This window comes from Dermacentor silvarum, chromosome 7, assembly GCF_013339745.2.
Source record: "Dermacentor silvarum isolate Dsil-2018 chromosome 7, BIME_Dsil_1.4, whole genome shotgun sequence".
Lineage (NCBI taxonomy): Eukaryota > Metazoa > Arthropoda > Arachnida > Ixodida > Ixodidae > Dermacentor > Dermacentor silvarum.
In genome coordinates, this window is record NC_051160.1 from 54104368 (window position 1) to 54124036 (window position 19669).

Genomic DNA, 19669 nt, shown 5'->3' on the forward strand with positions numbered 1-19669 from the left:
TTTCGACTTCTTTTGAAATGCGAAACACTTGCTATATCAGATAAAATAGCCACGTGTTTCAATGACAGCTCGTTACCAGGATGGTCATGCTGGATCATACGCGTCTTTTTTTAATCGAGGTAACAATAAAATTAACTTAGTATTTAAGCTCGAAGTTGTATTCGCATGGTTACGTGCAAGAAAGTAAAGAAGTACTGAGAAAGAGTCCCACCTATTTTAATGCCTAAAATTATTACGTAATTATCTTTACATAGAAAATATAGCCCGCTATCAGGTGACAAGGCCACATCATAAACTTCACAGTAACCGTCGGCATCTCAGTATTATGTCTCCTGCGTCTAGCGACATGCATCCCTGTCCCCGATAATCCTCATGTAGTACTCTAGTTTCACTTTGCTATTGTAGCCGAGAATCGAAGTACCAAAGTGCCACAATCCACGGGCGAGGCAGAATAACTACTCCGCACTGGGATCCGAAACACACAATAAAAATACACAACAGGCACAGCTAAGGCTTGTCGCGTAACCACTAAGCGACAGTGATGAAATAATATGCTCTAATCTCGCGAATTGTGATATCAGTGCTGAACGTTCCTTTTTCCTACTGTTGAGCGATCTTCACGCCACATCATTGATCTTTCGTCATATCAAAATGATTGCGCAATGATCAACAGATCACGACGAAACGTATACTAAATCACTGCCTTCACGTTTCACTTCGACCGCTTAATTTATTTGAGATGACACTTGCGGTGTGCCTAAAACACAAAGCGGCAACAAAATCGAAATGATTGGGGTGATGGGGGAGTGCAACGATCACACACCGCGGGCTCAACACGTGCAGCCACTGGTCTTGCTACAGCTCCCAAAGACTATAGAGAAAGGCCACATACTTGTGTACATCGTAAAAAAAAAAAGAAAACTGTAGGGGACCTTAATGTTCTTTTTAAGTGTCTTTAATGGCGCTAGCCCCTAGACCTTAAGTTAAAGCAAGTCCTTCCCCTACCACACTCAGAGGAACAACTGACGACGTGTCTTAACGTGCCGGCAGAGCGCGCTGTAGGACACGAACAATGAACGGCTTATACCCCCTTAAGTTATACCCCCTTAAGGTTACGGGGGCTCATGCCCCCGCAAACGTGGCCTCCCCATTACTACGACAGAAGAGAAGTGAAATTCTACGCTAGAATCATTAGCGCCAACGAGTCAGCTGTGGAAGAAGACGACGACGTTCGAGCCATTGCTGATTATGATAGTCAATCATCATAATGATGAGAAAGACCGGGCGGTTAATTGTCCCTTTCCTTTACTAAACTTATGCACCTATATCATACAACTTGAACCATTGACTCCTTTTAGATGGATTTTTATTATTCTCACGCTTTCGGAGATACCTCAACTTCCGGTTCTCTGAGGCCGACTTCCGGTGTGCTCCTTGAGAAACATAACGTCGGTTGGTGCTAGCGCGATAAAAAAAGCATACCACCTTTTACGGCTATGCTAAATCCACGGAACGAGAACAAACAGTCTTCAGAGGACATGCACGCCGCATACACGCACGTAAACAAGCAGTACATGTAAACAAGCACGCGACGCAATGCGACCTCAACACTATGCGTGGTTGAGCCAGTGTCCGCCAGGCGGCGACTCCCCTCGATCAGACGGTCCATACACATTCATGCACAAACAGAACCACGCAAACGCTGGCACAACCACCGAGTACATGCAAACACCAATATTAAAAAATTAAAACGAAAATCACAGACAAACAGATACCCGCAAATGGGCCCACGAAGAAGTGGCCGCTCACACGCAACCGCTCATGAACACGCAGGGGTGCACGACGAATTGTCAGACTCATCACGTAGTGGATATCCGAGATAGAAACGTTGGCATTCTGCCAAGAATGCTTCGTTAATAGACCGCCATCAGCCATTAGAGAGACAGCACACAAGTGCTAATAAAGTTTGAGCTTACATGCTTGCTTACCGTTTTGGCTTGCGCGAATAAAGCCCTGTAATCCACAAGTTAAGAAAGGACGACTGGCGCTCGTAATATGAGCGTTCCTGAAAACAAGACGAACATAATACAGCAAATTATAGTTTCAGGCGGGAAATTTAGTGGATGATTAGAACTGCTGGCAATATGTCCCTAAAACTGAGAACGAAAAAAAAAAAAAGAAAAAACCGTAAAGACGCACCCCTGAACAGTATGCGCCGTGAACTGTTGTGTCAATTTCAGTCTGTGTGTCTCAGTTTTTCGGAAACTTAGCTTTTACCTACGGACAAACCACGTTCATCTTTGGCTGAACGTAGATTTCCCAACTTGACGCCGACACTGAAAAGATTGTACCGAAGGACAACACCCGTGGAACGTATTCAGGACATTTTCACGGTGCGGCGTCGCCGCGTCTACGCTACGTCGTTCGATACCGAGTGACACCCGCGCTGCGACCGTGGCCGAGACTCGGCGATTGCAGCGTAAGTCGGCAACGCTTACATTACGGCGACTTTTACTGCGCGTATATTTTGCGGCTTGAAGAGTACGATTTGGTGGCTTCCGCATGTAAAATACTCAGAAAGTGAGTCGCTATAGAGCGGTTATGGCTTTTGGCAACGACTGGATTTGATTAAACGATATAACCGGTTTTATTCATCAAGAAGGAAGTATGTAAACGCCTTGCACGCGAAGAGACATCGCTACAGCGATGTTGTTTCGCAAGAATTTGCCTCTTTTATCAGTGGTGATACAGAAGAGCAAAAAGCATCCACGGCGGCCTAAACCACTTTGAGCTGAAGGCCAGCGAGCAGTTTCTTTCTCAACTTCGCTACCCTCCCCTCAGGAACACTCTGGTATCCACCACGTACTTATCTGGAAGACACTTGAACACTACGTGAATAACTAACGACACGTTAGCCCTTTTTTCTTGTCTGAAAACGCCATCAACTTCCGCTTATCACGAATACGCTCTCTGCCGCCGCAAGCGCAGTGCTAAACACATAGATACACGAGTTGAAACCAGTTGGCTGAACACGAAAGGCCAGGGGGACTACGAGTAAAAAGCGAGCGTTTCAGTGCATGGCAAACGCGGGCTGGCGGACGGATCGTAGCTGGCTTCTCTCGCATATGGACCAATAGACAGTTCTTACCCTGGTGACGTCACTTGCACAGCCTTGCTGGCGTCGCAACGTGCGAAGGGACCAGAAAAGCACGGAGAAGAAGCACGCAACTGTTTTCGTTTTTGCAATTAACCAGAGCTATGGTTTAGCGGCCTCTTAATGCGTTGCTTCGTTTTGATCGTTTCCTATTGAGCTGCAAGCTGTGAATCATCCTCGCCGTGGGCGATGCTCCTTCCGTGCACTGTCGTGCTGAACCACCGACTTTCTTCCACGATATAAATACAAATCAAGTTCTGAATAATAAAACCAAAACAACCTCTAGAAGTAGGGCGAACGGGACGAGTTGGAACTTATCCATGAAAGCAGGGTGCAGTAAAACAACACAAACAGAAGGGCAGCGCTGTCCCATTCCTTCTCTTTCAGTGTCATTTTCTGTACGCTGTTATCATGACAAAATACAGTCTCTGTCTAAACTGAACTATGCCTTCTTCTCTAGTGTCCCTCTAAGTTGCAAGTCCACAGTGCGTTCTAGGCTTTTATTTTTACCTATTAATTCGTGGCGAGGAACTGCGATGGAAGTCGGGCTTCCGCTTCTTCAAGAGTTTGAGCGCTGTCGGGACAAGTCTCCCTTTGACTAAAATAAAATCATCAAGGTACTATAACCGCACTGCTAGATCTTTTTTTTTCGCGTTTTCATTTTACCTTCTTTTGCGGGCTAAAGGTGGCTCTTGCTGTCACCGATAGCTTTCAGGTGACCTCACCGGACGCATCAATTTATCCCAGCAACTCACCCGAACATATCGGCCATGATGGTGTCAGTGTAACGTATAATCATGCGCACATTTGTTTCGTTTTTTTGGCAGTGACCATTTAATTGAATTGTCGCCGAGTTATCACTGCTCTCGATTTGTCGCTCGGCGCAACGCACGCCTGTCGTGCTATCAGGCTTCTCGTTTACGCAGCTTCTCAACGTGCGACCCCACGATAGCGACCACGATGACGTCAACGGAAATCATTTATACTCTGTTTCATACCCTGCATAGAGTTTCATACAATTACTAGAGATAATTGTGGCGCAACTCTCTACGCGAGCTACAACCAGGGCAGTTTATCCCGCATGGGAATGATGACTATTACATGTATTTTTGTAAACTTACTCCTTCTGGCTTGTAAATGGCTTCGTGACTTTGCAATGTGATCATTTTTAAGAAATTACTGCGCCTTAAACAATTCAGGATGATGAAGTTAGGAAATTTGCAGGCGCAAGTTGGAATTAGCGAGCGCAAGGCAGAATTAATTAGAAGTCGCAGGGAGAGGCCTTCGTCCTGCAGTGGACATAGAATTGGCTGATGATGGTGACGAAACAATTCAGGAAACATTATTAAAATGGTCTGACCGCACAATTCGAACACAGGACCTCTAGCGCAAAAACCTGATATTGCAACCATTTCGCCACGGACGCATCGACAAGCAGGGTCTTATTACCCTCTGCATTAAAAAAAGTATAAATTCCTTCGAAATTTATGAAAATTTAGGCCCAGTTAAGGCGTAATAAACGAAGCTACAAGAACGTCTGGCGCCACAAGCCCGAAGATCAGACAAATCCATGTACTTCCATCATTCCCACGTTGGCTGAACAATCGCAGCGCCAGCGTTCCGTCTAGTGATGATTCTAGGAAATTCTACGATACGCCACTGGCAACACTGCAAAACTTTTAACTGCTTGCATTGGCCACTTGCGTATAGTGCGTCACATGTGAACGAAAGACATGTAGACGAGGCAACCTCAAATTTCGATCCACGACACTAGCGGCGATTGTTCCCCTGGCGGACAGATTAGAACGTCGAGGGTCGCTTACTGTCCCGTCGCAGCGGCCGCGCGATCATTGACGTTCGAGCTGTGGTTGCGTGTACACAATGGGCGAGATCTGGCTTTGTCATCCCACATACTTGTTACATAGTATTATAGCGATGTTTGGCTCTGTCCTCCATTTTGCGGTTTGTACGTTTCTGGCCGTTTATGGGAAGAGAGTCAACTTGGGCCACTAGGAATGTGCTGGCTGCCGTTTTGCCAGTGTCATGAGCCAATAAAGAAAGAGAGAAGAAGAAAGAGCAGTAGATAAGAGGACAAGAAAGAACGAGGAGTCTGTGGAAGAAATAAATAAAGAGGTGAGAAAAGAGTTATCCGAATAAAAAGAATGCAATATATGAAAGATGAAGAAGCTCAAAAGCGCACGTGTGGCTACGTGGCCAAGGTGGAGATGGGACACGTAGCAGAAGACAGCAGCCCAGCTACGCTCTGGGACGACAAGGGGCAGAAGGAGCTGGAGGCCGGACAGGACGGGTGGATCGCCGAGACGGCGGCAACCCAGTGGAAGCTGTTCTTCAGCTGCCGCACGCCCACGACCCGCGAGCTGAGCGGAGGCCCCACCGCAAGGCTAGCGGAGTCGACCGGGCGATCTAGGCGCATCGGTCATCCCACCTTTCTGACACCCTGACCAGGTCAACCGTGAACCGAACGTTGGACACAGCGACGTCGAGTCTACGACGCTACGGCGGGCCCAACGACGTGTCGCCGGAAGCAGCGACGACGACGTGATGTGGCCATGTCGATGGACGCATTGTAAATATTTTAGACTTATCAATTCAAGATATCTGAGGAACTTGGGGAATGTGTAGAATTAGGTCGTATTGTTCATTGTTTGTTTTGTGTAGTTTATTTGCCGTTTGCTTTCTCAATTATAAATGTTTGTCTTAAGCGTGCGACTTGTCCCTGTCTGTATTTAGTCCGATGAAATCCGTGACAGCCAAGCAGACATGGGCCACCGGGTCTGCACCCGAATAGACAACTTGCTGCTGGCTGCTGGCGGGATTTAGACAACTTGGGTCACTGGGTTTGTGCCAGAACAGAAAACTTCGGTGCTGCGTGCGATATTGGTATGCGACAAATATTTCTCAATCGCCCGTAATACAGTACGTAGATGAGACAAGATGACGCAAGGGGTTTTTATGCCGCAAGGGCCAGGGAAGGCCAAATAGCGCTTTATAATGCATCGATAGCACTCCATCTGCAATAGACACCTTCCCGTTGAATGCGGCCGCTTCGTGGATAGTCATTGCAAGGTGGTGTGTGTGTGTGTGGTGTGGTGTGTGTGTGTGTGTGTGTGTGTGTGTGTGTGTGGTGTTGTGTGTGTGTGTGTGGTGTGTGGTGTGTGGTGTGTGTGTGTGTGTGGTGTGTGTGTGTGTGGTGGTGTGTGTGTGTGTGTGTGTGTGTGTGTGTGTGTGTGTGTGTGTGTGTGTGTGTGTGTGTGGTGTGTGTGTGTGTGTGTGTGTGTGTGTGTGTGGGTGTGTGTGTGTGTGTGTGTGTGTGTGTGTGTGTGTGTGTGTGTGTGTGTGTGTGTGTGTGTGTGTGTGTGTGTGTGTGTGTGTGTGTGTGTGTGTGTGTGTGTGTGTGTGTGTGTGTGTGTGTGTGTGTGTGTTGTGTGTGTGTGTGTGTGTGTTGTGTGTGTGTGTGTGTGTGTGTGTGTGTGTGTGTTGTGTGTGTGTGTGTGTGTGTGTGTGTGTGTGTGTGTGTGTGTGTGTGTGTGTGTGTGTGTGTGTGTGTGTGTGTGTGTGTGTGTGTGTGTGTGTGTGTGTGTGTGTGTGTGTGTGTGTGGTGTGTGTGTGTGTGTGTGTGTGGTGTGTGTGTGTGTGTGTGTGTGTGTGTGTGGTGGTGTGTGTGGTGTGTGTGTGTGTGTGTGTGTGTGTGTGTGTGTGTGTGTGTGTGTGTGTGTGTGTGTGTGTGTGTGTGTGGTGTGTGTGTGTGTGTGTGTGTGTGTGGTGTGTGTGTGTGTGTGTGTGTGTGTGTGTGTGTGTGTGTGTGTGTGTGTGTGTGTGTGTGTGTGTGTGTGTGTGTGTGTCGTTCAGTAGCGAGAGAGACTCGCCCCTGACGAGACACCAACGAGCAACGAGAGACCCGCCCGTGAAAATGCATGTACCAGAGAAATTCGCAGATGGGACAAACACCGAGCTGTACGTAGAGTCAAATAGAGCATTTTTTTTTACTTTCGCATGCATTTGTTTCATCCCTGTCATCTGGAAAATTGAGTAGCCTTTACATAAACAGCGATAAAGACTTGTAAGTTTTGTACACATGGGCGTGACCTGTGAGTGCTGGCCCTTTTCAGGAAGAAGCCCGCTGCCAGATAACGTGACGAGAAACATTGTCGTGGTTAAGTGCAGAATACGGACTTTTCGAAGCACCGTACTTGCGATATCGTGTTTTGGCAGCAATAAAAACTGGAAGTATCAAAGCTATTGATTGTGACGGAGAGAGAGCGCAAAGAAAGGATAGACAGGGAGTTCAACCAGACGAGCAACCGGGTTGCTAGCCTACATTGAGGTTAAGAGAACGGAGAAAATAGAAAGAAGAAAAGAGGGAGTGAAATGCGCGTATTGTATGCATGGTCTTCGAGCCTGAGAGGCGGCCGCGTGTTTCAAAAAGGACAGCTGTAGTAGTTTAACCAATTAGCATTTGGGCACTGTTTGCCTTTAAGCACTTAGTTTATTCTGTTGTCATGACTCATAAGCCTTTGTAAGTCTGTGCACTGATAGTTAAACGTAACCGTCACTAAAACGAACATCATTTATAATTCCTTTAATATGTCGTTCAAGTGTTCAACTCTTTCTAAGTGATGGTAAGATCAGAAATGCAAGCGGCTTAACGTTTCCTTTGTTAAAATGCACAATGACTTTGTATTCGCTCAGCAATAATTTCTGCGATGTTTCGTTCTTAATGTTATCGGACGCATTGACGTACGGCTACTGTGTACAAAGCCATTGCAATTGGTTGCGCAAAACATTGTACCCGTGTTTCTCAGGCAGACTAGCCCAAAAATAGGAACAGCTTGCATAGACATGCACCCACCGAAAACGAGTAGCACTATGCGCACAATAACGTGATTGACATCTGAAGAAAATATACAGTACTTGTTTTTGTTGAACACGTATCTATGCGCGGTGGCTTCTGTTGCATTGAATTGGCGTATTCCTCAAGATGGATTTTTTGTCTGACGCCGCAAATGACAGAACAAGCAGACGCTGGCATTTCTTGGTGTTTCTTACCACGCAAAAGGTATTCTGCGTCGGACAGTTTCTGGAAAACGGCACGGTACACTCTAAGAAAACAAGGACAAAATGGGGCATCGAGGTTTCTCCTTTTTGGGAGTAACTGACCTGCTACAACCACTCATTCTTTTAGGAGGTAACTGCGACGGGATGAACTGTTACTCTCCGTGCGGTTACTCCTTCAAGGACTAACAGTTTCTCTTTTGCGATGCTCCTCAAGGGAGTAATGGTCATTCTTTCCGGTGCTACTGAAATATGGAATTAACAAAATTAGCCATTTATACGCTGATAGAAAAATAATTGCGCTGAAAGAAAAAAGAAATAATAGTGTCCCAAAGTAGGATCCTAACTCATATCCACACGCTCACAAGTCAGGTGCTCTGACCACTACATCACGGCAGAGACAGGATAGTGAGACTAGACAGGATAGTGAGACAAGGTTAAGCATCAGACACGCACGTGCTGCAATGCAAATGAGACGTGGCATTATGTACATGCTTTGAAAGGAGAGTCTAATGTTGCCTGTACTTGCAACCATAAGCGACGGTAAAAAGAAAGCAGCCCGGCTATTTTTAGGATAATTAAACTGAGACATTACGTGATGTACGTGTAGCGAGCGCAAACGGGGCACGCAAGAGGACAGAGAAGGTCAACTTCTCTTTCGCTTAGCGTGCCCCGTTTGAGCTACACATCGCTTCACTTAAGTTTGTAATCTTGGAACGGTAGGAACTTAGGTACTATTGACCAAGAACATGCGGCAGTCCATCAATGACTTGCGTGTTTAATGTGCATCGTTCACTTATGGCGTGCACATGAAGTGCATGGCTCTTCACATTCCACCTTTTAAATTTCACGCAATTTTCTCACGAGGAGGCAAAGTATTGCTTTGCCTATAGCTCAATAGACAGTGCACGAACTTCAAGTTAATCACCATTTATAGACAACGCCGTTTTCGCCGCATCACTCCACGACGGGGAGGAAAACAGCGTAGTGCCTGGAGAATAACTATTGCCAGTTCCGTCCTCTTGTTGCTGTCAGACGGGGGGCTAAACACTTGCTCTACTAAATTTGCACATGGCACGCACACTCCTGCAGTTAGTCCCTTGAGGGACGAAATCGCCCTTTTTAGGACTAACTGCCCAGTGCCTCCCGTTTCCCCTGGCATTTTTCCTATACAGTGTAGTTTTCACATCGCCGTTTCCCAACCAATCCAAGCGCTGCCTTTCAACATACAGTGCAAGCGCCACGAGCAACGAGATATGTAGAGCACGAAGTCACAGTGTCAACAAACCGCGGACGAAGCGCCGTGTAAGACAGCCGAGGGGAATTTCTTCAGCACTGGGAGCTTTTATCAAGGCGCCGCAGCGCCGTCTGGGAGGGTTTCTCTAGTGTATAGGCATGGGTCACGCAATTTTATCTAACTATATATTTAACACTTTTATGGCTCAAATATGACGCAATTATTACGTGGAAGGCTTTGGTAGGTCTGAACCTATTGACTTCCGAATCAGAGGAGCAACACGTTTTTGCGGCCAGCGGCCTTAGCGTACCGCTTGCTCTTGTGACTAAAATACTGTAGCTCGCGCACTGGTCGAGTAAAGGTGCGCAAGTTCAACGTGATTTGACGCAACACTTCGGTTGCAAGTTGGAGTCGTAATATACGACGTAGTAATTCCGTAGAAGTGCGCAGTAGGACTTCGCCGAATGAAGTATTTGCATACCTTCCGCAGTGTTGCCTGCTAAGTACGAAATTGATTATAGCAGATTGGCACCATAATTTGTCATGTGCGCACGCACATGACAGCGTGATGCATCGTGCCAGCACGCGACGGTATTCTATAGCCGCATCTGAACGTCGACAACGATATCAGTTCCTATGCGTCTTCTCCAAGACATGACCGGGTTGACCTTGAGGACCCAATAAAGTTCATCATACCATACTATACCGATATTTGGGTAGCTTGGGATAGCTCATATTTAAAGAAAGGTCAGTAGAGTGTGTAAAGGCTGTAGGGCTCTAAATATTATTTTAACACAGTTTTAATCTCACATAATGTTGTATACGCATTACGCCGTTAACGGGCTATGCCGAAATGGAAACACCGAATCCGGCGAATACACACTGTGAAACTTTCAGGCACCTATCTAAATTACACGCGAGGGTTTTCATATCGTGCCAGTGTCACGATATGATTATGAGGCACGTTGTAGTCGGAGACTCCGGAATAATTTTTAACATCTGGGGTTCCTTAACCTGCACCAAATGCACGGGACACGGTCATTTTTTGGTTTTTGCATTTCGCCCCCCATGGAAATACGGTCTCCACTACCGGGATTCGATCCCGCTCCCTCGGTCTTGGCAGCGCAACGCCAAGTCACTGCGTCACCACGGCGGGTGACAGACAGATCTCACGAGGACTAAGGCGATGTATGATGCCTGTCAATTTGGATGGGAAGAATCGTGAAAAGATGTGCATGGCAAAAGGAAGTATGCAACATATTTAGGTACATTTCAGGATTTTGTACTCCGTGTGCCGTAGTGGCACAAACCCATCCTGGAGAATTGTTCAAGAATGGATGGATATGCAGTGGCACACACCAAACCACCTAAGTATGGCGCTGCCTAAACGTTAGACATTTAGGAAAACCAAGGAAGCCGTCGGATATCGCGATGTCGTGGAGCTTTAGTGATACCTGTGAACATACCTTATGCACACGTGCAATTTTCATGTTGCGATTTATTGTTTCGTTATAGAAGCAGATAAGAGGTGCTTTCACTGGCATTACTTTGGCGGTTGACACTAGCTGCTATAGATATCGCCTGTTTGGCGAGAAACTCACAAAGTTAGAGAAACAACGTGAGGGTCAGGTAACGAAAGATTTGTTTCAGTACTAGCTGAGCTGGCAAGCTCTTGTGGAAGCGCAATCGAATAAAGCTTCCTATACTTACATTTCAATGAACGTGATTTCAATTTCAGAGGGTGATGATATTCTTGTACTTCCCAGAAAGCTTCTTCGGACAAGAACTCCGGGGCGTAAAACTCCGACAGCTGTGAAACACAGACGTGGTTAAAACGGACACTGCCTATCGGCCTCCTAAACGTAAAATGAAACATGCGGAAGGGATCGGCTGCTGCCAGTTATTGCACTGGTTTCACTGGCAGCCGAATTTGAAAATAAATTCGTAGCGCATCCTCTCTCCAGAGGATGCCGCTGTGATAGTAGTTTTGTATAAACACGTGTCTCCACGCCCTTGCGTTTCGAGGGATCTGCTGAGGCACTATTGCTTCTTGCCAAGTTTTATATCTTGCATATCGTATCATTGTTTCGCAATGCATTTTTCATGCCCATAGTACACCTCGGGTGCTATGCAGGATGCGCCGAGTTTGGCGAAACTCGGGATCTTCACGATCTCTGGCGGCGCCCCAAGATGAAAGAACTAATGGTAACAAGACACAGTTTGTCCGTCGGCACGCCTCCAGTTTCATTGGTTTATCTATAGATTCACTCTGGGTGGCTATCATACCTTGGGCGTTGCCATATGGGCGGTCGACAAACTGGGGCTCACGTGATCATACGGACTGTGCATGGTCGTGCCTTCTTTCACTTGTTTGTCGTTCCACCGAGTGCATTACAGGCACAAGCAAGTTATAAAATGAATGCATTTAGTACAATAATATTAGTCACATTAACGTGGGTTACAAGCATTTCAAAGTTTACAACGTGTACACGGAATTTGTATTAGACTAATTTGTAGTTTAATACCTTTCGCTTTATACCACTAGAGGACGCTCGCCCTCCTCTTTTTTCCTATTGGATTGGATTGGCGCGGCTCGCTACGGGCATGCGCTAGCGCCTCTGAGCACAGATTTGTGTGCGCCTGGTTTTCACACTGGGCTTTCAACAGATCACTCGTTGCTCACGCTGACGTAAGGTTGCGAGAAGAAGTGAGCGTCGGCAAGCGCGGAAGTGGTTTGCCGCGCGCTTACCCTGTAAGCACTCAGGAATGCCGGAAAGCGCTCATACAAAGGTAAGAAATCTACGCTTTATTTTCTTTTGCTTTGTGATGCACCTTCATGCTGGCTAGCGCCGAGCGAAGGCTTCTAACAACTGCAGGAAAGAGTTTTTATACTGGGTAGCACGAGCGATCCGTGGATTCTAACAAACGCAAGAAAAAAAAAGGTCTTTGCAGCGCACGTGGCCGTTGACTGCCACCACATTCATCCCAGGTGGGACACCTGCATCGGTGCAGTTGCCCTGTACCCACCGCTGACGAGGTGGCACTTCACTTTTTACCAATCACTTTCTATTTTTTTGCGTGTGAACGCCCGTGATGGGGTCCACAAAGTTCACGTTGTGGTTGACTGTCTTTCAATGCAGATCGAGGCATAGCCCCCTCAGCATCTACTAAATTTGGGATGCAGTTGTATGCGGCCAATTCGTCACTATGAATAATGGTCCCCGGTTGAACATTGGCCGCAATAATGGCGCCTAACGTAGCCGCCTTTCGTCGGTCGACCTTGAAAAGCCGCAGCACCCCTCCGGTCGCGCAGACCGTGCCGAAGACCCATGGGCCACCATCTTTAACACCACCGTAATTTTGGCGTCTCGGCGGAAAGTTATCGCCAGACATTAGGCGGCCTCGATTGTACTTTTTCTACCCGCGAAGAAGGCACTCGTCAATTTGCGCTATCCTCCGGGGCACCGAGTGGAGGTCGCGCCAGCAGCTCGTCCCTTGCGACCTTACGGAGGTAGTTCCTCCAATCGGCGATGGCGTGCTCCGATAGAAGAAACAAGTCGCCGGTCATCTCCTTCAACAGCCATATGTCTACGCTTTTGCTCACGCAGTACGTGAGCCAAATCATTTGCCGCCTGGAGAGGTGGTCGTGCGGACGGCCGAGGCGGTCCGTGTTGGCGAAGTAACTTCCTTCGCCTCTCTGCCCGTGCAGTGCAGGGGTACCGTGTAACTGCGAAAACTGCTTTCGGCACCTGTTGCACCGGAAGGCAGCCCGGCGTCCATTCTGAGTCTTCCTGTATAATGTGACCACTTCGTCTTAGCAAGTTGGTTGGTCCGGGTTAAACACCAGGTGCTCGCAGGTGCCCCAGTACTCCGATGACGACGCCGGACCTGGCCTAGGTCTGGGGCGCGGTGGACGAACAGCGCTTGAATCCGGAGAGAGCCGAAGCGATCGCACGAAAGTTTTCCTCCGCAGCCTAGTCACACCAGTCTGTGGTCGGAAAGCATAATTTGCCCGCCACGGTGCCTCCGCAGACGAGGGCCTTCGCCTAACTCGTCACACAGCCAGCACACTGACGTTTTGGAAAGGCAAAAATGACGCTGAAACTCTACGTCGGTCATGTAGGTAAACGGCTCCAGACGGTCATATTGACGTTTACTGCCGCTGGATGCGATGACACAGGCTGCTGCTGCCGCTGCCATGTTCGCGAGTTCAACTCTAGGGGTGTTTAGTGATGTATGAGTTTGGCACAAGTTCGCCTGTCGTTCAAAACCATAGGTCACACCCCGCGCGAGGCATGCAACTCTTGTGCGCGCGCCCACCACAATTGGGCCACGCCCAACTTATTTTTCGGCAACAGCGACGTGCTGCGGAACTGAGAGGCATCAACACAGTAGTGCACCCAGGATCTATGCCAGGGATGACACCAAGGATGATGACAATGTTTGTGTGCTCAGCGTGTTAGTAAAAAAAATTAAGAGTCAATGAATAAAAAAGCTGTCGCAGTTTCACCTGAAAGGCGAAGCATCAATTGCGATAGTGTAGAGAGCTATACGGAGTAATGATAGTAGCTTTTTCAGCTGTATAAACTTGGACATGCAGCAGCACCGGCAACGCGCAGAACTGTTGTCGACGTCGTCGGCGTTTTGCCTGCATTCGCACAAAATGCGTGCGGCGTTGGTGGCTGTTGCCGGAGCCTCTGATATAAATAGGCACTTGGTGCCGCAGCTAAATGTCGCCTCCCTTCCCTCCCCCCCCCCCCCCCCACGGCCTTTCGTGCGTCGGAAGAAGGCGCGTTTGCTCTACATATATGGTGATTGTAAAGGAGGAAAGAGACGCCTACTTCTGCAGCCCTTTAAGGGAGCACGGCGCAGAACGCGCGTTTGTTCTTCGCCGTGGGTTCACTCCCCGTGAAAGAGCGCGTCCCTCGCGCCCTTTCACTCGCACATACAGCGTTCGGCGGCGTGCGGCGACGATTTCATCTCCACTGACGTCATACGGAACCTCACGGCGACGACGACGGCGACGCCGACGGCAGAAATCTGCTTTGAAGTGTCCATATAATTGCTGTCGCAATAATACAAGACAGTCATAGAGTGTTTTTGTTAATCAGGAAAATGCGATCTCAAGTCACCTCCTGAATTGTAATGACAATATGAACAGAGCACTGAAGGTACACGTTAGAGGGGTGGGGCTTGACGCGTGGGGGGGGGGGGATAACTCGGCCTCAGGAGGGGCGGGTTACAAAACCCGACCCCCCCCCCCCCCCCGGTCGGTGCACTACTGCATCAACAATCTGGAACGCCGAAATAAAGCACGCACAATGCACTGTCATCGGTGATGTACTGAGCACCTCTATCAATAACAAAGCGTCGACTTTCGCTGGCTTATGCATATATCTTCTTGGGCTGTGATGGCCCCACATCACGGTTCATTGTCTGCATTGTGGCGACGTAGCGCACAGCAGATAGTTCTCGGCACGACACTGTAGCTGCTTGCAAGGCGTCGATGCGCCGTGGTGGACGACGATTCTGAGCAGTGCGTAGTGTTTTCCAACGACAACGTATCGCAGCTGTCGTTTGAGATGGCTGCTCTGTGATCAGGTGATGTATCGAAGCTGCTGTGTCGCAAACACGGTCAGCGTCAAGAAACGCTTTTCTAGACCCAGTGCGATGGCATTTCTTCATCACAAGCATGGTACACTAAACAGTTGAAACACCTTGTTGCGTTCGAAGTCTAATTTCCGAACTGCACACAAGAGCCCTCACCCTCCAAAATGCGATTGTGGCGCTCTCGTTACGATATCCATCTGCAATCGCTGTTAGCTCAGCAGCAGAGGCAATCGGCAAGCACATTGGAGGGAACAACACACCCAAATTCTGCGTACACACGCACGGAGGCACCTTTCACTGGGCAAGCAATGACAAGCGATGAATTGTGTCACTGGGCAGCGCGCTCTTCTTCGCAATGCATCGCGGAGGCTTCGGGCACGCTGATAAACTGGTGCATTTTCAATGTGTCACTACGAAGCCTAGAATACCGCGCAGCCATTTTGCAGCGACAGTCGTTGCTCCCGTTTTTATGGCTAGAGTGTAGTTTCAGTTGGTAAAGTGGCGGCCTTAATAGCCGCCTCAATGAAGCACCTGCAGTAAACAGCCATGCCGCAGCGCTGCGTTGCCATTCCCCTAAAAGACAGGGAATGAACAGATCATTGTCATGACTGACTTAATCGAACATAGCACTGCAGCGCCCCTGGAAATTGTTCACCCCATGAACTCCCTCGTGCGTGCGACCTTCTAGAATGTATCCGCTTGTAAGCTTTCGCCTCACTGTCGCCACTCGCGGCAAAAAAGTGCAAAATTTAATAATTCGCTCGATCTCCATTTGTGACCGGTACGCCATGCATTTCGGATGCCACGCGCAGGCTTCCTAAAATTTTGCATCCGGTCACCGCCACCATCCACTCGAGGGCACTAGGGTGGAGCACTTAAGCTTCCGCTTGTTGTAGTAACTATCGGTCATTTTTTTTAACGAAGCTTTTTAGGCGCTCAAGTGTCGGCGGTGGTGGTGATGGTAGTGTCACGCTGAAAAGTGGGCCGATCCTGGCGATGTGCAAAAAGGGTCCAAGCTCAATGGCACATACCCCTGTCATGTGGGCCGATCCTGATGGTTGTGCAGAAAGGGTTCAAGCTCAATGGCACATACCAGGGACAAGAAAGAAAGAAAGAAAGAGAAAGAAAGAAAGGAATAGCGAAAAAAAGGAATCACGTGCGGCGCCCACCTGCATTGGATATGCTACACGCGTGATCGCAGAACAGGTGACATGCGGATCACGTTACACGCGGGCGACCAATCAGGTCCGTTTGGTGTGTCGCGAGGAGGGAAATGGAAGGAAAGCGGGTTGGCGCGCACTCCTCTGGGCTTCCATGGCCCCAGATCAGTTTCAGCGAACAGATGGGAAGGCCACGCGTGGTGCGTTCTGCAAAGGAACAAGCTGCGTTTGATGAACGCCGGCGTGAACTCGCTCGGGAAAGGGCTCGTCGTCGACGTGCCGATTCTAGCGTGGGGGCTTCCGTAACCGAGGCTCGCCGTCAGCGAAGAGCCGACGATGCCGAGGCGAGGGCTTCCGAAGCCGAGGCCCGCTGTCAGAAACAATCAGAATCCCGAGGCGACGGCTTCCGAATGTTACCCTGACGAAGGTGAGATACACACACGGCAAGCTACTCGTACCCCATTTTCTCGACAGGGAAAGGGCTGGTGATTTTTTTAAACAAATGTATTCTGTTCTTTTGCTTTTTTATATTTACCACGTTTCCTTTAAGTCAGGCGGAGTCCATAGCTGACCATCGGGGGATCTTCCACGCCTTCGGTGCTGATGGCATCTCGTTTTCGTCCGCATAAACACAAGCAGAGATCCTCGTTTTTTTATTACCGTCAATAGAATTTTGTACTTACGTTGGTTGTCTACTGCACGTGGCTGCGGCAAAGCTCTTCGGCCTTGTTGAGCCAAGTTACATCCGGGTGATGACCCCCCCCCGTCATACGCAGCAATCGAAGGCCGTCGGGTTGTAAAAGACTGACTTTCGTTTCGCTGCACTTACGGTAACACATATAAAGTGGGCAACGTTATAAGCCATTCGTAATAATTTTTCTCACTCGAGTCTTCGTGTTCGTGCTAAAGAAGCGAATAATGCTGTGGAATAAGCGCGAGTCGAACTACAATCAAACTGACATGGTGGGGTTGCGATGATGATGCGGTTGGCCTCGAACCACTGGCTGCAAATTCAAATGCGCAGAGAGAAAAAACATTCAAATTGATGCGTCGTAATAATAAAGCGTATGGGATACCACATGATAAGACATGCAAGAACACAAAATAGACATCTGTTTGGCGATTAACATCCGGGTCAGCCTTCAAAACTGCCAATGTAGGCCCGGAGCCAAGGATCGAATATATTGGTAATTGGCGCAGAGAAAGGAATAAAAGCGAGAACTTGTGCAATATGAGTGGCCTCGTGGCATACGGTCTCATAGTAGCATACTTCGTTTATTTACATGAAACACAAAGAAAAAAAAACAGAGGTCAATAAACAGTAAAACTTCTCGTAATAAATGTGATAATCCTGTGTGCCTTTCGTAACGTGCTTATCAAACCATTATAATAAATTCTGAGGTTTTACGTGCGAAAACAATCTGATTATGAGATGCACCGTATTGGGGGACTCCGACTTAATTTGGACAACCTGGGAGTTTTCAACTAGCACCAAATGCACGGTATACAGGCGTTTTTATACTTAGACCCCACCGAAAAGAGGCGACCACGGCCAAATTTGATCCCGCGACCTCGTGCTTAGCTGCGCAATGACAAACCCGCTGAGCAATCACGGGGACTATTCATCAAGCAGTTAATGAGGTGCTGTGGAATTCTTAAATTATGGGGTTTTACGTGCCAAAACCACGATTTGATTATGAAGCACGCCATAGTGGGGGACTCCGGAAAATTTGGACCACCTGGGGTTCTTTAACGTGCACCTAAATCTAAGTACACGGGTGTTTTCGCATTTCGCCCCCATCGAAATGCGGCCGCTGTATAGCCGGGATTCGATCCCGTGACCTCGTGCTCAGCAGCCCAACACCATAGCTGCGGAATTCTTATCTATTGGGTAAAAATTCTACTCAAAAATTACGGAAAACACATGCAATTATTACCACCCTACGCAAGGAACGTCACAGTAAAACTGGCAACCACAGAATTGATTGCTGGAGGTCCACTGTATTGAGGACAAATTTGACTTGAACCGTTGCAAATAGATGTTTGAAAACTGTGAAGCGTTCTCAAATTTTAAATCAACAATAATCAAGCGGCGCTTTTGCGATATCGTTTCATTACGCTTTATTGTAGACATCGTTGTCCTGTACATGTGACAATGTGACTAATGCGTACGAAAAAAATTCATTACTTTACAGGTTGCGTGAAATCTGTTTAAGTGTGAATGGCAGTTTTTAAAAGTTCTATTAGGAATATTACGTCGTAACAAATCAAAATATATCAATTTTGTCCACACCGATGTCTTCAATGAGTCTGTTTACGGCGACGTGACATCTGTTTTCATTGGGAAGTTATAAACAGTTTAATATGGTGCGTCATTTTGGTAATTTGCTTTCTTTCGCTACATTTGTGCGCTAAAAAATGCATGTGTTTAAAAAAATGGTCGCAACAGTCGGTACATTTCTAGCTCAGTTTTAGATGCATCTAACGTCCCCGATATCGGTTGTGCAGCTGGTTAGCTGGTGTATAGCATAAATACGGAGGTAGAGCCTTTCTTAAGTGATTCATTGTCCGAGTGTACGAAGTTAGACGCGACCGAATAACTGCACAAACATTTGCGTGTTCCGGTAATGCACCGTCGGAAAGAAGTCTATTGGACAATATTTCGTGCTACAGGTGCACCGGCGCCACCTTTTGATGAAGGGAGCTCATTGCGAGAACTCCTAATTACGATTGAAAAGCGCGCGAAAAATGAAACAGGTGGTTGTCGCAACAAAACGTGGCCAGAGTCATGACGATTATGTTGCTGAACAGATAAGGTCGTTGCCAAGTTCCCCATGGCAGTGGCACTAGCAGCATATGTGCACCGCAGATATAGAGAACTGGCAGCGCCATATTCGCTCCTTCGCATGCAGGTCAGAGTAAAATAAATGTTATCGCTTTAAACATTAGGGTGTACATTTTCAAAAAATCGGGTTTGAGGTCAACGCTACTCTCCTCATTTTTGCGTGATATGACTCAATCAAAATGATTTTAACAGCGCTACTGAATTGCACTGCCGCTTGCCACATCATATTGTCTATGTATATGCGACCTTTAGAGGCAAAGCCTTGAAGCAGGCCAAATTAGATCAGGATGCAGTTCAAGCTGCGCCTGTTAGATACAATAAAGCCCATGCACTCCGACAGCGACATAGACATGTTAAGACAATGTTAAGACATGTTCGCTTTGAAAACCGTGCTTTGAACTATAAGGATGTAGTAAGTCTCATGTACACTGATGCAATTACTTGGAGACGGAGATGTGTTTTTTTTACAAATGATGGCCGGTCCCACAAACGTGGCATATGTACATGGGAGGAGCAATGCCGGCTTTGCTCTCCATAGGTTTTGTTCTCAAACACTCACACGCTCACAGGCAGCATTGAAAACTTCATTG